Source organism: Erythrolamprus reginae, chromosome 1, assembly GCF_031021105.1.
Source record: "Erythrolamprus reginae isolate rEryReg1 chromosome 1, rEryReg1.hap1, whole genome shotgun sequence".
NCBI classification, from domain to species: Eukaryota; Metazoa; Chordata; class Lepidosauria; order Squamata; family Dipsadidae; genus Erythrolamprus; species Erythrolamprus reginae.
This window is the reverse complement of record NC_091950.1, coordinates 165624353-165642315: the sequence shown is the minus strand read 5'-3', so window position 1 is coordinate 165642315 and position 17963 is coordinate 165624353. Positions and strand designations below refer to the sequence as shown.

General features: G+C 42.5%; 1 protein-coding gene across 3 annotated transcripts in view; it reads left to right on the top strand.

The window, feature by feature from the left end:
* NCKAP5 (NCK associated protein 5) overlaps window positions 1–17963 on the top strand; it is an 845077-nt gene that overhangs the window by 297818 nt on the left and 529296 nt on the right. Inside the window, exon 1 of one of the 3 annotated variants that reach the window (XM_070731183.1) lies at window positions 1562–1985. The exons of 1 other annotated variant lie outside the window; for it this stretch is intronic. The gene's annotated coding sequence lies outside the window, so the exon portion shown is untranslated. Of the gene's footprint in view, window positions 1–1561; window positions 1986–2045; window positions 2163–17963 lie in introns of those variants that run through there. One more of the 3 variants, XM_070731191.1, reaches the window with a different exon arrangement.

The window sequence follows — 17963 nt, the reverse complement described above, 5'->3', positions numbered from 1 at the left end:
GAAGACAACTTTTATACCAAAGCATAATGGCAAGATTTCTAAAAGGGTTGCGACATTTATAATTCACAATGTGGAGATTCTTCTGTATCATTGATTCCTTTGAAAATTGTCTGGCAGTAAACCAGTGTAGCCTGAAGTAACTTCCAGTGTAATCTGAAATAACTACATTTTAATATTATCATTTAAGCCAATGAACCCAACCTTTCTGGTTCCATGGCCAGGCAGCAGTGGTGTTGGCAGCAAAGGGTTGGAGGGAGGTAGGAGGGAGATGGTTTTGTGTGCAGAACCTGTGCATGCACAAATTACACTTTGCATAATCATTCGCTTCTTGCATGGCCCGGTTCCCAACAGGCCTTAGACCAGTACCAATCCATAGACTGGGGATTGGGGACCCCTGATTTAAGTTGTGTATTTTCCATCTGCCTCTGGATTTGTTGTGAACTCTGCACCTTCAGAGCTGTGTGAAATATAAATCAGAAGTGATGTTTGAATTATCCAATATACTTGTCTTTCCCTTATTAAAGCCCTCTTTCCTTTTCTCAAAGCATGCTCTATTTGCCTTTTTGCACAAGGACTATCTATCGGGCTTCTTCTCTGTATTTTATCAAGAGAAAAAAAAAATCACCTCAGAATCAAATTTTGCAGGTCTGTGTATATTTGCATAATCCGCATATTTGACTTCCTGAAGGTATAATCCATCGCTTTGGTATGCAGCACATGCCAAACTATAATATAATCTGTTTCTTTGTGATTTAATATATGATGTGAACTGAACCTTTTTGGTTTGTAAACTAGGTTGTGACTGAATGTCTTGTGTGATCCAGCTAAAATATCAATTTATGAGGAGGGAGAGAGAGAAAGATGCTTGGTATAATCACACCAACTTTGGTTCTGCATTGCAAAGGGACAACGGACCTAGGTGGCACAATGGTTAGAGTGCAGTACTGCAAGCTGACTGTAGTTCAAATCTCACCAGGCTCAAGGTTGACTCAGCCTTCCATCCTTCTGAGGTGAGTAAAATGAGGACCCAGATTGTTAGCACTGTGAAGCAGCATATAAGTCTAAGTGCTAATTGCATTTTGTAATTAGAAAATGACTTTTCACGTCTAGAGTATTTTTTTCCTGAACCTTGGAAGCTTCAAGATGAATGGGTATCAATTCCCACACTTCAGAAAGGTGCCTGGGGAATTCTGGGAATTGAAGTCCATACATCTAATCCAGAGAGGGAGGGAAGTCTTCTCTCTCTTTCTGTTAAGATGAACTTGACTGCTGAGCAGGAATGGAGAAACCAGAGAGCCGCTTAGTTTTCTCCACTTGTCCCTTCCTCCCGAGACCCCCTAGTTCCAACCCACAATAACAGTTTTCCTCAGACAGGCTCCCTCCCTCTTTTCCCCGTCCCCCGCTTGCAGGCGAAGCTTTGTCACAGCCGTTCCGTTGCGACCGATTCCGATCGCAGCAGATGGGCAGCGCACTCTTTTGACATCCACCCCCCCCTGATCCTAAAGCAGCCGCTTCCGCTGAGGGGGGAATTAAAAGGCCCCAACCGCAACCCGGAATAAGCGGGGCAGGGCGGGAGGCCGTCACCCGGCGTCCCCTCGGGGAGCTGTGCCGCCCTGCCTCGCCTCCGCTCCCCTCCCCGCAGCAGAGGCCACCTTCTCTCCCCCAGCCCGCCGCCTGGCCGGCCCTCCCCGAGCGCACGCGGAGCGGCGGCCCTGCCGCAGCCCGACAGGGAGCGCCAGCAAGAGCCAAGCCCGCCGGCGGCAGCATAACAACAAAGCGGAAGAAGCGGCGGCGGCGACGGCGGCTGCAGTGGCGGCGGCGGCGTCCCGGACGGCTAATGCTGGGAGACCCCCATGCCAAGTTTAGAAACTCGGGGGCTGCTTCGGCTGCCGCCGTCGGGCTCCCGAGCCGCTCTGGCGGGTCCCCGGGGAGAGTAAAGGCCCCGCCCCTGCCCGCCGCCTGCAAAATGCCCCTCCGCAAAACAGGTAAGGCAGCAATTGCGCCGAGCCTTCTTCCCTCCTCCCTCCTTCGCGGGGCTGCCCTGCTCTCCTTGCGCGGTTTTGCGCTCCCCTCACCTGCTCTGAAGTGGACCCCGCCCTCTGGCGCGTCTCTTTCTCTCCCCCCGCCTGTCTCCTCCCCTTCTCTCCTGCTTTCAGGCACAGGTAAAAAAGGAGCGCTGGGCGAGGGGCGGGCGGCGGAGGGGCGAGCGGTGTCGGCGGTGTGTGTGTATGGGAGGGGGGGTGTTCGCCGTGCTTGCGCGTGTGTGCGAGCGAGGGGAAAAGCAAGATGGAGAAGCGACTTGACCCGGGCATGTGCCCGCTGGGCTGGCCAATCTCCGCCGCGGCGGTCCGGCGGACCAAGCGCGCGCCTGCCCGCGCGGCTGGGGGGGGGGGAGGTTGCAAACCGGACGGCCCCGTGGCGAAAGCGGGTCTTGTAAGACGCTGTGGCAGGTTGATGACTTTCCTTAGGTCAGTTCTTAAAGGAGAGAAGAGGGCACTGTGGAGTTGTCGCGGGCTCTTCGGACGGAGCTCTCCGAAGAGCCCGCAGCTCTCTCTAGGTTTTGCATTTTCCCCCCTCACGAGTCCCGGGCAAATCGTCTGTCGTGGCGCGTAAATTTTCCCTCTAATGAGAGAGATGTGGGCCCTGGTGGAATGCTAAGGGGGACGACGACAAGGCCGTGCTTCTCAACTTGAGGAAAGACAGGGATGTGCAGCAGCGTCTGTCTGTCTGTCTGTCTGTCTGTCACTCACTCACTAAGTTTTGCACAGCTCCTGCACGACTTGCCGGGCGCTGCTGGTGACGAGCCTGCCCCGAGGGAGCGGAAAGGGCTACTTTAGAGTGCTTGGGGAATTGGGGACGAAATGGTGGCCTTGTTGAGTTATGGCTAGGGTTTAAGCCTCAAAACACACGCTGGCTTTTGGCGACAAGCTTCTGTGGCTTGAACTTGCTTGGTATCGTTTGCACCTGGACTTTTGTTAAACCTGCTTCTAACCCCAATGTCTTCTCTTTTTTCCCCCTTTCATTCTGCTGCTGCTGTTGCTGCCTGGTCCTGGGATCAGAGCTCCCCACTGTTGGGCCTTTTGCTGGCCCTTCTGTTTTCATCTCCTCCTGCAGCTCTCGGGGGCCCTGCCTCCCTTGCCTCTGCTGGCTCCTTTGGCTTGTTCTTTCTGCTGTCCCCTGTCCTGCTGTTTGCAAACTCTTTTCCCTTTGGCTGCTGCTGCTGGAAAGGGGAGCTAGCTGTATGCCTGTTGCTACTGGCAACTGCATATACAGAATCGTTATGCATCCCTAAGCAGCTTAATTCTGATGGATGGCGGAGAAATATGATGATTTTTAGGATGACTGAGCCGGGGTATATTGTGCTCTCTCTCTCTCTGTGTATTTGCATTGTATCTCAGATTCAAGTTTTTAATCGAGAGCGTGAATCCCAGAACTTGCTGCTTTGTGATCTGGGCAGTTTATCTGAGCCTTTGATGGGGGCTGTAGCAAACCTGCATTTGCCTTTTCATTTTCTATGCTTCTGTTGGTTTAGATAACTGGAGCTTTTCAGTATCCTTTACTTCTGAGCTTGAAGCTGATCTGTCTTACTGACCCAGAAGGATTTCTCGAGTTCTGTCTGGAAGCAATGTTGTAACAAGATTGATTTAGTATAGGTATTAAAAATATTAATTTTCTTTTATTTTCATACACCCTTTCACTTGTTCATTACTTCTGAAATTTGTACCAGAACTAGAAGGAATGGGGTGTGAAAGAGAAAAACTTGTGTGGGTACTTGGATTAAATCCCACTGGAAGTTTTTATTTATGTATTTATTTGATGTATTTAGCCACCAAGCTCATATGCATGAGTTTTAAACAGCTTTTCTTTTCCTTTTCCTTCTTTTTCATGTTGGCTAGCAGTCTCCCCCCATTATGTAAAGTAACATTTTGTAGTTACTTTTATATCAAACCTATGTTTGTTGGGTTTATAAATACAAGCCAAGCTAAGCAAATCATGCAGTGTGATTGTAGGATATGAAGAGCTAGATTTACAAACATTCATGATTTTTATAGCTGTGACTGGATATGATATGGATTTTAAGCTTAAAATTTTCTGACAGGCAACATTTTTACGCTGCTGAATATGTATGTGAATATTTATGTACAATATGATAGGGGACCACTCTAAATCTAATATTAAAAAAGTTCTCTGCAAACGAAAGAACAAAAAAGAATTGTTTAACAACAGTTTCAGCATTTTTAGGATAGTTTATGGAGGAAACATATCACTTGAATTGGGTGGCTATTTCTTCCAGCAAGTATGCTTAAGTATAAGCATACATGGCAATATCTGTAATGAAGCACTTGATTACTTATATATGATTAAAGTATCCTGAGTGTGTGTCAGCATGCTACATATGCCTCCTAGTTGGTGGTATGGGTGGATTAGCATGTTGGCTTTCAAAGTAGTCTTTAGAGTAGAATTTGCATTAAGCAGCATGGACATACTATTTGTCTGTCCATTGTTTGGGGGTGGAGGAAGAACCTTAACCCCCTCAGAAAGGGTCCGTAATCTTGCTGTCCTCATAGATCCACAGCTGAGGCTTCACCATCATATCTTGCCTGTGGTCAGGGGGACTTTTGCCCAGGTTTGTCTGGTTACGGCCCTATCTGGATCAGGAGGCTCTGCTCATGGTCACTCATGCCTTCATCACCTCATCTCTTGATTATTGCAATGCACTGCACATGAGGCTACCCTTGAAAAGTATTCGGAGACTGCAACAGATCAAGAATGCAGCCGTGCAAGCTGTTGTGGGTGTACCTAGGTAAACCCCCATAACACCAACACTCCACAGCCTGAACTGGTTACCAGTTAGTGTCTGGTCACAATTCAAGGTGTTGGTTATCACCTATAAAACCCTGCATGGCTTAGGACCAGACTATTTACGGGACTGTCTCCTGCAAATTGGCAGGACCAATTAGATCCCAAAGGGTTGGACTTCTCCAGGTCCCATTGACTAAGCAGTGTTGGTTGGCGGGCTCGCGGGGGAGGGCCTTCTCTGGCGGCCCCACGTCTTTGGAACCAACTACCCCCTTTTGCCCCTACCCTACTTCCCTTCCGAAAAGCCTTGAAGACCTGGCTTTGCTGACAGGCCTGGGGGCGTGAGAATTAACAGCTTATTTCCGGCCATACATCTTTTGACTGATATGTGTGATGGTATGATAGTATTCATTGGATTAGGGGTTTTCATTGCTTATTAATTATTAAGGATATTTAATGTTTATAAAGGGGTTATTTTAAGGAGTTTTTATTATTATTATTAGTGCTTGAATTTGAGTTTCTACTGTATTATCCCGCCTCCAGTCCTCAGAAGGGGGCGGCATACAAATCTAATAAATTATTATTATTATTATTATTATTATTATTATTATTATTATTATTATTGTTTTTGTTGTTGTGAGACGCCTTGAGTCCTGTGGGATTGGGTGAAGAATGAATGAATGAATGAGATAAAGCTGCTTTGGTTACACTTATGCCATATTGAAAAAAATGTGCCAGTGACTGATATAATCCCTACATTTATCAAATAATCAACAAGTGATCTAGGGTATGGATAAAGTTTTAGAAAGCATTCTGTGAAAACATGGCTTTTAATAATCTATGGACTACCTGGAAACAATTAGATATGGAAGGATGGAACTTCGAATATAAGAAAAAAATAAGTAATAATTGACATCAATTAATGATTAATCTGTGAAGTTTAGATAAAGGGAAAGATGTAACAGATATGAATAAAAGTAGTTTGATATTGTACTTTATTCAGGGAAGTGGAAATATAGATTTAATTATGGAAACTATTACATATTATTGTTATATTCTTATCTTGCTACCATTGTGAATACCTAATATCCCTGCTTCCACATAATAACAATCCTGAGATGTGGGTCGGACTAAGAATGATTTGCTAAATTCACTGATTTGGTTTTCATGCCTTAGGCAAGACCCACAATTTTCTGGTGTCTAGGCTGGCCCTTCCATACTAGCTTAGAAAAGTAAGAGTTCTGTTACTATGAATTCACCTGTAAGTACCCTATTTTCCCCAAAATAAGACATCCCCTGATAATAAGCCCAATAGGGTTTTTGAGTGTATGGCAATAAGGCTAAGCTCTTATTTCAGAGTTCAAAAAATATAATGCAGGGTCTTATTTTCGGGGTAACAGTAAGAATCCATGCGTATGACAGGTGTTATGTTCAATGTAATTGTGAAAATAAAGAAACAGAGATGAATATTTGCAAAAATAGTGTGCAATATTTTGAAAACCATCCCAGAGATTATGCTGAATAAGATGGATAGATTGGAATACAAAGAAGATAATGCAAAAAAGGGGAAATTGACCATTTGTGGACTCAGGAATTAGTGAGAACAATGAAATATCATCTTAGAAAAAATATGTTTCAAATTCATAGTTTAAATCTAAGCCACCTAGGTTTACCTGTGTAATTGTGATGTCAGGGAAATTTATTAAATAAATAAAAATGTGAAAGATAGCTTCCATGGCAAAGCACACAATAATATAAAAATGACAGCATGTATATATGGTAATGTCCTCAAATATATTTCATTATTTACACCATACCTTTGGATGCCCATATATGAAGAAATAAATACAACTCTTGAAATACCATTGTATTAAAATTTGTTGCAAAAATAAAATAATAATAATAATAATTTATTAGATTTGTATGCCACCCCTCTCCGAAGAAGCACAGAAGCACACACAGATGACTGATTACCTGGATCCAATAACTTATTTATAAACATAAATAATAAAATATTAAAAAATTAAAAAATAATAGATGAATTTACAATACCATTAGCAGAATCCCAGCAGTGGGATTAGTTTGTGCCTGGCAATATACAAACAATTGAAGCAGTCACAAACAGGAGCGAACAGTTAGTTTCATTTCAGCAGAGTTCCAAGAGGAGAGTACAGAATGTAGACCTAGAGCCACGCTCAGCCTTCAACTTAAGTTTTAGTTTTGATTCTCTGCACAGACTCAGAAGTGTTTAACTCCCATTGGCTGACTTTAGTTGCTATGCCTATTCATTGTCTGACCTTGTTAACATGGGCTCTCCCAATTCATGAATGTCTTTGATCTGATTGTTTACAACGAAAAACTGAGATAGCTAATAGTACTAGGAAGATGAGCGGTTCTGAATGTGGCAGGCCGTTTCCTGTTACTGTTTGGAGCCAATCATGGGGCAGAATGAGCATGGGAGAAAAGAAGAAAAAGAAATGAGAGTGTAAGAAGAATGACTTCAGAAAGAGAAAAATATTAGGCTCTGAAACTGACAAAGATGGCTCTTGATGGCTCTTCCAAGCAGATGTTTTTAGTATTCCATCCCAAAGGCAGAATCTTGCCAAACTAAAGCACTTTACTGTTTACAACTACCGCATACTCTGGGAATGATTAGGGAGGTCGTTTTCACCATTTCTCTCAAACAAAATATCTAAACTGAGTTGCATCTTATTTCTCTAGAATGTACCTCCTCCCTCCTGGGATCCAGATTATTACATTCCATCACAAATAAGAGGTCTGTATAAAACAGTATTAGAAGATAATTAACTTTCCATCAGAAGAAATAGAAAGAGAACCAATGAAAAGAGGATATGGAAACTGCTTAGAATGTACTATGCTACAGAGTGTCACAGAAGTGTGAGCCATTAATAGAATGAATGGAATTAATAAAAGTGATTAAATGATTTGAGCTGAAGCTGAACTGAAAGAATGCTGTAAAAAGCATTTTAGAGCTTTGTAATTGAATTATAGAGATATTTTGATGTGAAATTGAAAACAAATGCTATACATCTTAGTACAGTACAGTAAAAGATACTTGAAATAGGAATGATATGTCTAAGAATTTTGAAAAAAGCTAAGGCTGCAGGATGGATGATTTCAGTGAATAAATGTTAAGATATGAACATAATTTCAAGTGGCTCTACAGCTTGATTAAGTTGTAAGAAAATTGAATGAAAAAAGTGGGATTAGTTTGGCAATATACAAGAGTATATTGTATAGGCAATATACAATAAATAACATTTGGAAGTAGAGCGAGACATTCCTGTCACTGTTCCATCTCATCTTTAGAAATTTGGAATTGTTACTCTGTTAGAATGTTGTGACAACTAGTAGATATTAGGGATGGGCATCTGAGATATCTTCCTAGTGAATATACTAATTTAAATCTTACGAAGGTTATGGCATTCTTGTTTTTCCAAAAATGTAATAATTTCATGTATGTTTAGTTTTGGAAATGGAATAGTCACTACTTTATGTTTTCTGTATGTAAAGTCTCATTTGAGTTGAGCTTGGCTCAACGCAAATAAATCCATACTATTGTTTTGACAACAAAATAAAATTGGCCTTCTCTTGCCTTCAGCTTACCAGAGACTAACATTGAACAGATTGGTTCACTTACGACACTAATGCATTGTTTACAAATCATATTGCCTGGATTTGCCCAAGACATTATACTAAACCAAGCACACCACATTATAGCTTAACATATTGTGGCAATTGACATTAGAACAGAAAAGTGAGGTGCAGGGCAGGCTGAATCTTTCCCTTGGTGATGGAAGTAGTTTAGGATATTGAACCTTGTAATATTTGAATTTATTGTGGCACTAGGTTTTTGAGGCTGTGAACACATTTGTAATTTGAAAACACAACTTGAGCACCCTCATATAGGATTCCAGTTGTAAAATGTTTGAATTAAACATTCATTTCACAGAAGGCCAATAAGGCAAAAATATAGCTTATTCTGAAACTTGAGCACAAGGCAAATATGTCTTCTGAGCCTCAAAGCACAGATGCCTTATTCTGAACTGACTTTTTTTCTGCTTGAACAGAACATTCATTTCACAGATGGCAAGTACCTTAATTTAGAAATTGTCTTTATATAAATTATTGCAAAATGCATGTGTCATTACTCACACTGTATCTCTCCCTGTATTTTCATTCAAATATGTCCTAGTCCTTACCCCAATTTTTAAATATCTAGAAATTCCTTGAGTGTATTCCAGTTTTTCCTCTCTCCCCCACTCCTGAATAGGTATTTTTACCTATGTTTCCTCTTTCTTTCCAACATAATAAAGCCTTTAAAATAAAGCATGTAAAAATGCTCTATGTCTGTCTGTCAGCAGAATAATTCTCCAAGAACTGAGCACAACTGGACTACATTTGTTGTGGGGGAAGATGATAAAATAAAGAGGAAATTCAAAAATAGGCTAGATGTGGCCAAGTGTTATGGAGCAAAAAAATAAATATCCTCTATATATGTCTATGAGACAAGCCTTCAGTGGCCTGGCATGTTGATGTCTGTTCCATTTTAAGCCCACCATTTTTAGAGCAGAATTTGATGCCTACTTTCTGCATACAACTTCACAGTGCACATAGAAACATAGAAGATTGATGGCAGAAAAAGACCTCATGGTCCATCTAGTCTGCCCTTATGCTATTTCCTGTATTTTATCTTAGGATGGATATACAGTGGTACCTCGACCTAAGAACACCTCTGCTTATGAACTTTTCTAGATAAGAACCAGGTGTTCAAGATTTTTTTGCCTCTTTTGAAAAACCATTTTCCACTTACAAACCCGAGCCTCCGATACTGTAACCGGAAAAGACAAGGAGAAGCCTCTGTGGGGCCTCTCTAGGAATCTCCTGGGAGGAAACAGGGCCCAAAAAGGCGGCGACAAGCCTCCGTGGGGCCTCTCTAGGAATGTCCTGGGAGGAAACAGGGCCTCTACTCTCCCTGTAGTTTCCTCAATTTCACACATTATTTGCTTCTACATTGATTCCTGTGGGAAAAATAGCTTCTTACAAATTTTTATACTTAAGAACCTGGTCACGGAATGAATTAAGTTCGTAAGTAGAGATACCACTATATGTTTATCCCAGGCATGTTTAAATTCAGTTACTGTGGATTTACCAACCACATCTGTTGGACGTTTGTTCCAAGCATCTACTACTCTTTCAGTAAAATAATATTTTCTCACATTGCTTCTGATCTTTCTCCCAACTAACCTCAGATTGTGTCCCTTTGTTCTTGTGTTCACTTTCCTATTAAAAACACTTCCCTCTTGAACTTTATTTAGCCCTTTAACATATTTAAATGTTTCAATCCTGTCCCCCCTTTCCCTTCTGTCCTCCAGACTATACAGATTGAGTTCATTAAGTCTTTCTTGATAAGTTTTATGCTTAAGACCTTCCACCATTCTTGTAGCCGGTCTTTGGACCTGTTCAATTTTATCAATATCTTTTTGTAGGTGAGGTCTCCAGAACTGAACACAGTATTCCAAATGTGGTCCCACCAGTGCTCCACAGTGGGATCCCAATCTCGGGATCATAAATGGAAATGTACATATATGCAAAATAATGTGGTTTCTTCTGTCTAATTGAGTGGCATAGCAAATGGTTCAATTCTGTAAAACAACCTAAAAGGAAGGTTTGTTCAGTTCCATACATTCTTATGTATTGGTCTACCTTTCCCCTTTACTCTTATGGATAACTCTGATAAACTGCTATTCAGATCACACTATGTATTGTATGTGCAATTTAAAATAAGTCTAGAATTGTGATGGTGAATGTATGGCATGCATGTCAAAGAGCCATATCTGCCGGCACACAAGCTGTTGCCCTAGCTCAGATCCATTTCCATCTTGCTCTGGGAAGGTGTTTTTGACCTTTGGAGGGCTTCCGGGGGGGGGGGGGCAGGGTGTTTTAGTCCTTCCCAGACTCCAAGAAAGCTTCTGGGGCCTAGGGAGGGTGGAAAATGGGCGTAGCGGGCCCACCGGAAGTCAGGAAATGGGCCATTCCCGGCCTCTGGAGGAGGCTGTTTTTGCCCTCCACAGGCTCCAAAAAAACCTCTGGAGTCTGGGGAGGGTGAAAAACAGCCTACTGGGCCCATTTGGGAAGCAGAAGTAAGGGAGTCTTGCACGCATGTGGGAGCACAAGGGTTTGCGTGTGTATGCTCAGGTCCAAGGTGCTTGGGAGCATTGAATTATGGATGTGGCCACATGCATGCAATAGTACGCATGTGCTATTATCGAGAATATGTGGTAGAATTGGTGATAGGTAGAGAGGAAAACTTGATTCTAGCATTTTCATCTCTGCTGTTTTAAGATTCAACATTGATAATTATCGACTTACCACCATTCATTTAGCAATCTATTGAAGTTATAAAAGTATTGAAAAAAGAGACTTAAAACTGGCCCTTGCTCATGACCATCACAGCAACCCCATGATTATGTAGTTATGATTTGGGCACTTGGTACCTGGCATTTATTTATAATAGTTACAGCATTCTACGGTAATTTGTGACCTCTACATCCAGCTTCCAACAAGCAAAGACAGTGGAGCAAACTGTCACTATCACTAATTCACTTAAAGACCACATGATTTGCTTAACAGCTGAGAAAAATTTGTAAAACTGGGCATGGTCACAGGCTGACTCATTTAACAACTGAATCAGTGACAGAAATTTGGGGTACCAGTTGTGGTCATAAGTCTAGGTCTACCTGTATTTCTGGAGGTGTTTTATCATAGGTGGTAGATAGACAGACAGACAGACAGACAGACAGTTTACCTGTATAGTCTGAAATACATTTACTTTTTTAAGCTATATGCCATAGCAAGTTGCTACAAATGAAAGAAAGCAGGATAACACTTATTTGGGACAGATTAATAGCTGCATTTTGAGTAGCTACATGACTTGTCATGTGCTGTTTTGTGGCATGAAAGTTTCTTATGACTGCAGCAGGTTTTTGTTATAATTATTATTGACTGTATTTTGGCAAAGCATCACAGCACCATTGTTTTCATAATTGCGTGCTTGAAAAAAGAAGCTGGCTGGCAGTATCACAAGATCTGCAGCCATTAAATATTTTGAGTGTTTGCATGCACATACGCTTTCTGCAGTTTAATTCCCAAGGTCAGTACTTACTTTTAAGAACAGAACATGACATTAGGAGGGAGTGTATCCATGCCAGTTTCAGTTCTGTTTCTCATAACATTCTGTACTTCGTTACTGTGTTAGTTGACCTGGTGTATTTCAGATGTATTCGACATCAATTGTTAAATAAATTGAACTGAGTTTAAAGGAGCTCACATGCAGCACCCGGAGGATGCCAGGTCAGGAAAAGATTTTCTGAACTACATTGTGGGAAATAATCTCATTGCACAAACTATTTTTGGCCTTCATGACATAACTGAGGGTCAGGTCTGCAGGTAATGCACCATAGTGCAATGTCATATCACATTTCTAATAGGATACAATGAAGAGAGAGTGACTGGAGTAATAGTAATTCATTGTCCCTTAGTAGTATTTAATATGGTTGTGCATGCTTCACAATAATTGGGGGAAAGTGCCTCTACTTCACATAAGCACCTTCCTTTTTCTTCATTAAAAAGGGTCTCAATTTCCAGTCTTCTGTGTGAGCTCTGCTAATGCAGAGGTCCCCAACCTTTTTTGCACCAGGGACCGGCTTTAAGCTAGACCAGTTTTCCATGGCCCGGTGGGGGGGGGGGGGAGCTAGCTGTCAGCGGCGCCGTAAAAGGGGCGATCAAGAGAGGAATGGGTGAATGAATGGACGGAGGGTGGGAAGGAAGGAAGGAAAGAGGGAAGGGACAGGAACAGAAGAAGGGTGCAAAGGAAGCAAGGAAAGGTGTGAAAGGGGAGAGTAAGAGAGGAAGGAGTGAAAGAAGGGAATGAGGGAGGAAAGAAGGGAGGAAGGAAAAGGAAAGCAAGAAATGGAGGGAGGAAAGGAAGGAAGGAAAGAAAGAAAGAAGGGGGAAGGGACAGGAACAGAGGAAGGAAGCAAGGAAACTTATGAAAGGGGAGAGTAAGGGAAGAAGGTAGGAAGGAGAAAGAAAAGAAGAAATAGAGGAAGGGAAGGTAAAAGAGAGAAAGAAAAAGAGCAAGAAAGAAAGCAAGAAAGAGAAAGAAAGAAAGAAAGAAAGGCAACTTCAAAGAAAGGCTCACTGAGCATCTCTCACTCTCTCTCTCTTTCTATCCCTCTTTCTTTCTTTCTCTTCCTTTCTCTCTCTCCTCTTCCTTTATCTCCTCTCTCTCCCTCTCTCTTTCTCTCCCCCCTCTCTCCCCTTTCCCTCTCTCTTTCTCTCTCTCCCTCTCTTGCTATCTCTCCCCCTTTCCCTCTCTCTTTCTCTCTCTCCCTCTCTTGCTATCTCTCCCCCCTCTCCCTCTCTCTTTCTCCCTCTCCCTCTCTTTCTCTCTCTCTCCCCCTCTTTCTCTCTCTTCTTCTCACTTTCTCTCTCTTGTTTTCTTTCTGTCTCTTTTGCTTTCTCTCTCTCTCACTCTTTCTTGTTTTCTTTCTCACGCTCTTTCTCTCTCTTGTTCTCTCTCTTGCTATCTCTTTCTCCCCCCTTTCTCTCACTCTCTCTTTCTCACTTTCTCTCTATCTTGCTGTCTGTTGCTCTCACTCACTCTCGTTCTCCGTTCTTCTCAGCGGTGACGCGCGCACGCCCTGCCCGCCTCACCTTTGCGAGAGCACTTTCGCCCCGGGCTCTCAGCAAGGGGGTTTGCAGGAGAGGTGGGGCCGGTGAAGGTGATATTCAATGTCGGGGGCGCACAGGCGGTTGCACGCGCTCCCTATCTCCCTGCTAGCCCACTCGGAATATTCAAAATAAGAAAAGCCTTCGCCGGCAAAGGTTTTTCTTATTTTGAATACTCCGAGTGGGCTAGCAGGGAGATAGGGAGCGCGTGCAACCGCCCGTGCGCCCCCGACATTGAAGACCTCCTCTGAGAAAAGCCTTTGCCGGCATTTCCTCTCGGCGTCAAGGAGGCGCAGCGGCGGGCGGAGAGAGGGAAGGGGGGGCAGCGGCGTCCCTCCTGGCCTTGGCGGGCCGCCCGACCCTCCCCACCTCCTGCAAACGCGGCGGGCGGCAGGGGGAGAGCAAGGAGCCGGTTCCGGCGGGCGCGGGGCTTGGCTGGCTGGCGGGGGAGCGCCGCTGGTGGTGCGGAAAGGCCGAGGGGGCCCTGGTGCCGCGGACCGGCTGAAAACCCCCAACGGCCCGGTGCCGGTCCGCGGACCGGCGGTTGGGGACCTCTGTGCTAATGGATACACTTGAAGGAGATAATTTAAGGTCACTTATTCCAAGTTTCTGCTCAGTGTAGGATTCACTAGGTAATCTCTGACAGGTAACCATCCAATCTCTCTGAAGACCTACAGAAAAGGAGAATGTATAACTTCATACAACAGCTCAATTATACCTTGTATAGTCTAGTACTGTATATCATTCTAAATCCGTAAGCAAGTGGTAAATGGTATGCATATAGACCATAGTCCTAGGTCCCTAACATCTGTTGCTAGAGGAACCATGTGACAGGTAGGGTTTGATTCTACCTGAAATCTAAGTAATTCATGTTCTTGCAAAAACAACTGCTGGATAATAGGTTACATTTGGGTTTCAAACAGTATTTTCAATTCCTCCTATTTATTAGTTGGCTTATTTGATCTTGATTTCTTTTTTTCAACAGTAAAATACTTTTAGGTGTTTTCATTTTTTTCACTCACCGTCCAATCTATTGTATTTGTATATTCTTGCTGAAAGAACAGGGCTCCTTTGAATTCAGGTTGAATGATTTCATGGAAGTGGAATTACCTTAGAAATTGAACAATAGATTTTTTTTCCATTGACATCTGTCTCTGGTTTAGTGATGGATCATAGACTGAAATTAAATTGAAAATGCTGTTTGAGAGAAGAATTCCTTATAGGAACATATCACCTTATAGAGCTTTTTAAAAATATAGTTCACTGGGAGACACTGTTACTCTTAAGATGCTAATTCAATTCCTATTATTTGAATGTTCACCATATTTTTTTTCACAGTTCAATATGTTAGTGCTTTCAGTATTTTCACACATTTTGTTTTGAAGCTTTACTCAGGTTGAATGCCAGTTTCAGATGATTATTTGATGATCCTAGAAACTGTGGTTGAAAAAATAGTTTAATGTTTTGGAAAGATGCATAATAAAAACCAAACTTGGAGAGGGGCGGCATACAAATATTATTATTATTATTATTATTATTATTATTATTATTATTATTATTATTATTATTATTATTATTATTATTAATAATAAAAATAATATTATAAATAATAATAATAATAATAATAATAATAATAATAATATAATAATAATAATAATAATAATAATAATAATAATAATAATAATAATAATTTATTCCTTGCTGATTTTGTATCCATTGTAAGATTTTCAAATAAATGAACTGATGCATTTGAATGACAAAAATCATGTATTTGCATTTAGCAGAATTAAATTATAATAATAAAGATAACCAATCTTTTTGGGCTACTGCACACATTTTGAATTTTAAAAGTACATTTTGGATGTTCTTGCAAAATGACAACCTTGGTGGGATGGGTGAGTTGATGAGACTTTTCTTCTCCATAATCCCCTAAAGCAGTGGTTCTCAACCTGGGGATTGGGACCCCTTCGGGAGTCAAACGACCGTTTCATAGGGGTTGCCTAAGATCATGGGAAAAGACAAATTTCCTATGGTGTTAGAAACTAAAGTTTCTATTCTGGTATCTTGGAACATATTTTTACAATTCGACCAATCAGGCATTTACAGTGGAGGTGTCCCTCTGACTTTTCTGCAAATCAGCTTAAAGCTTTGTTGGGAGAATTGGTGCTAGACGTATGGTTGGGGGTCACCACAACACAAGGAACTGTATTAAGGAGTCGCGGCATTAGAAAGATTGAGAAACACTGCCCTAAAGATTTATACTGTCAATTCTCCCCTGGGATGGTAAGTACATTTCCAAACAAAACATTAGACTGCAGCCATATACCATTTTATTTTGTTAGAATGTATCTGGGACCTATTAGGTTGGCTCCCATCCCTCTAGATGTTCAGAAGGCCAATAAAATTAGGCTCTTTTGTAGAGTCTTAGAATATAGACTATAAGGAGGGGAAATCTTCCTGCTATGATTTGGGATGCAGCTATTCTTTGGGATGCTGCTGTTTGTTTCATCTTAATGGTTTTGTTTTTTGGGCTATAAGCCATAGTAATAAATAAGTTTCTTCATGTCTTTTAAACAAACAAGAAGTAAAATCTATGGGGAACGGAAAGACATTACTGGAAATAAAGATTATGCCTGAGGCTGAAGCTTTCACAACAGGTGAGCTTCCTTCTTTTTAAATGAAAAGAATCTAAAATATAGAACCTCAATTGGATGTAGCAGAGACGCTAGCAGATGTATGGGGGGGGAAAAAATCACTGACCACATTAATATTCACAGGTGAATATTAGTACAGTTTCTTCATGTCTTTTAAATATAAATTTAGGAAGAATGTGCACTGCCCCTCTTTTCTTCCAAGTACAGTGGTACCTCAAGATACGAACCCCTCGTCTTACGAACAACTCAAGATACGAACCCGGGGTTCAGAAAAAATTTGCCTCTTCTTACGAACTTTTTTCGTGTTACGAACGCCAAACCCGAACTTCCGGGTTTGGCGTTCGGAGGCTGCTGGGAAGCCACGCGGCTGTTTTAAAAGGTGACAGCCGGGCTGGGGGGCTTCCCAGCAGCCTCCGAACGCCGAACGCGGAAGTTCGGGTTTGGCGTTCGGCTTCGGGAGGCTGCTGGGAGGGCACCCCAGCCCGGCTGTCACCTTTTAAAACAGCCGCGCGGCTTCCCAGCAGCCTCCGAACGCCAAACCCGGAAGTTCGGGTTTGGCGTTCGTAACACGGAAAAAGTTCGTAAGAAGAGGCAATTTTTTTCTGAACCATTCGGAGGCTGCTGGGAAGCTGCGCGGCTGTTTTAAAAGGTGACAGCTGGGCGGCGGGGCTTCCTAGCAGCCTCTGAACGCCGAACACGGAAGTTTGGGTTTGGCGTTCGGCTTCGGGAGACGGCTGGGAAGCCGTGCGGCTGTTTTAAAAGGTCACAGCCGGGCTGGGGGGGTTGCTGGGAAGCCCCCCAGTCCGGCTGTGACCTTTTAAAACAGCCGCGCGGCTTCCCAGCCGTCTCCCGAAGCCGAACGCCAAACCCAAACTTCCGCGTTCGGCATTCGGAGGCTGCTGGGAAGCCCCGCCGCCCGGCTGTCACCTTTTAAAACAGCCTGGGGGCTTCTCGGCGGCCTCCCAAACGCCGAACCCGGAAGTTCGGGTTTGGCGTTCGGCGTTTGGGAGGTCGCTGAGAAGCCCCCAGGCTGTTTTAAAAGGTGACAGCCGGGCGGCAGCGTTTTTTTTTGCGGGGTTTTTTTTTGGTTGCCCAGATTAATTGACTTTACATTGTTTCCTATGGGAAACAATGTTTTGTCTTACGAACCTTTGGTCTTACGAACCTCCCCCTAGAGCCAATTAGGTTCGTAAGACGAGGTATGACTGTATACTGTTTTGTAATGAGGAGAGTCACTGTGGTATAGTAGAATGACATAATACGGTAGGAAGATCCTGATCCAGGTGTGTCCTCTGACATGGGAACTGGATATTTTTGATCCAGTCATAAACTCTGAACCCAACCTATCCAACAAGATTGCTGTGAGGATAAAACATATGCCCTGGAGAAGTAAGTAAGTAAGTAAGTAAGTAAGTAAATAAAATATTTCAGATATTGATAGCGATGTGACATTTATTTCCCTTAACCACTCCATGTTCACAGGGTGTCAATTGGTTTAAATAATTGAAAATGTCAAAACAATGTCCCATTTTAAAAGTTTGCCAAGCACAACTCTCAGGGTAGCAGTTCATACAGAAATAAGGTTGCTTGGGTCATAGTGCTGACAGGAGATAATTTTTAAAAACTTGCAGGACTGAGTTAATGAGTATGAGGTTCCCTGGGAGTTAACTAATAGCATAAGACATCGTGGGAAATATTTGACGTGTGACACTTCAGTTTGACAGTAGTGTACTTAAGATGATTATACTTTAGGAG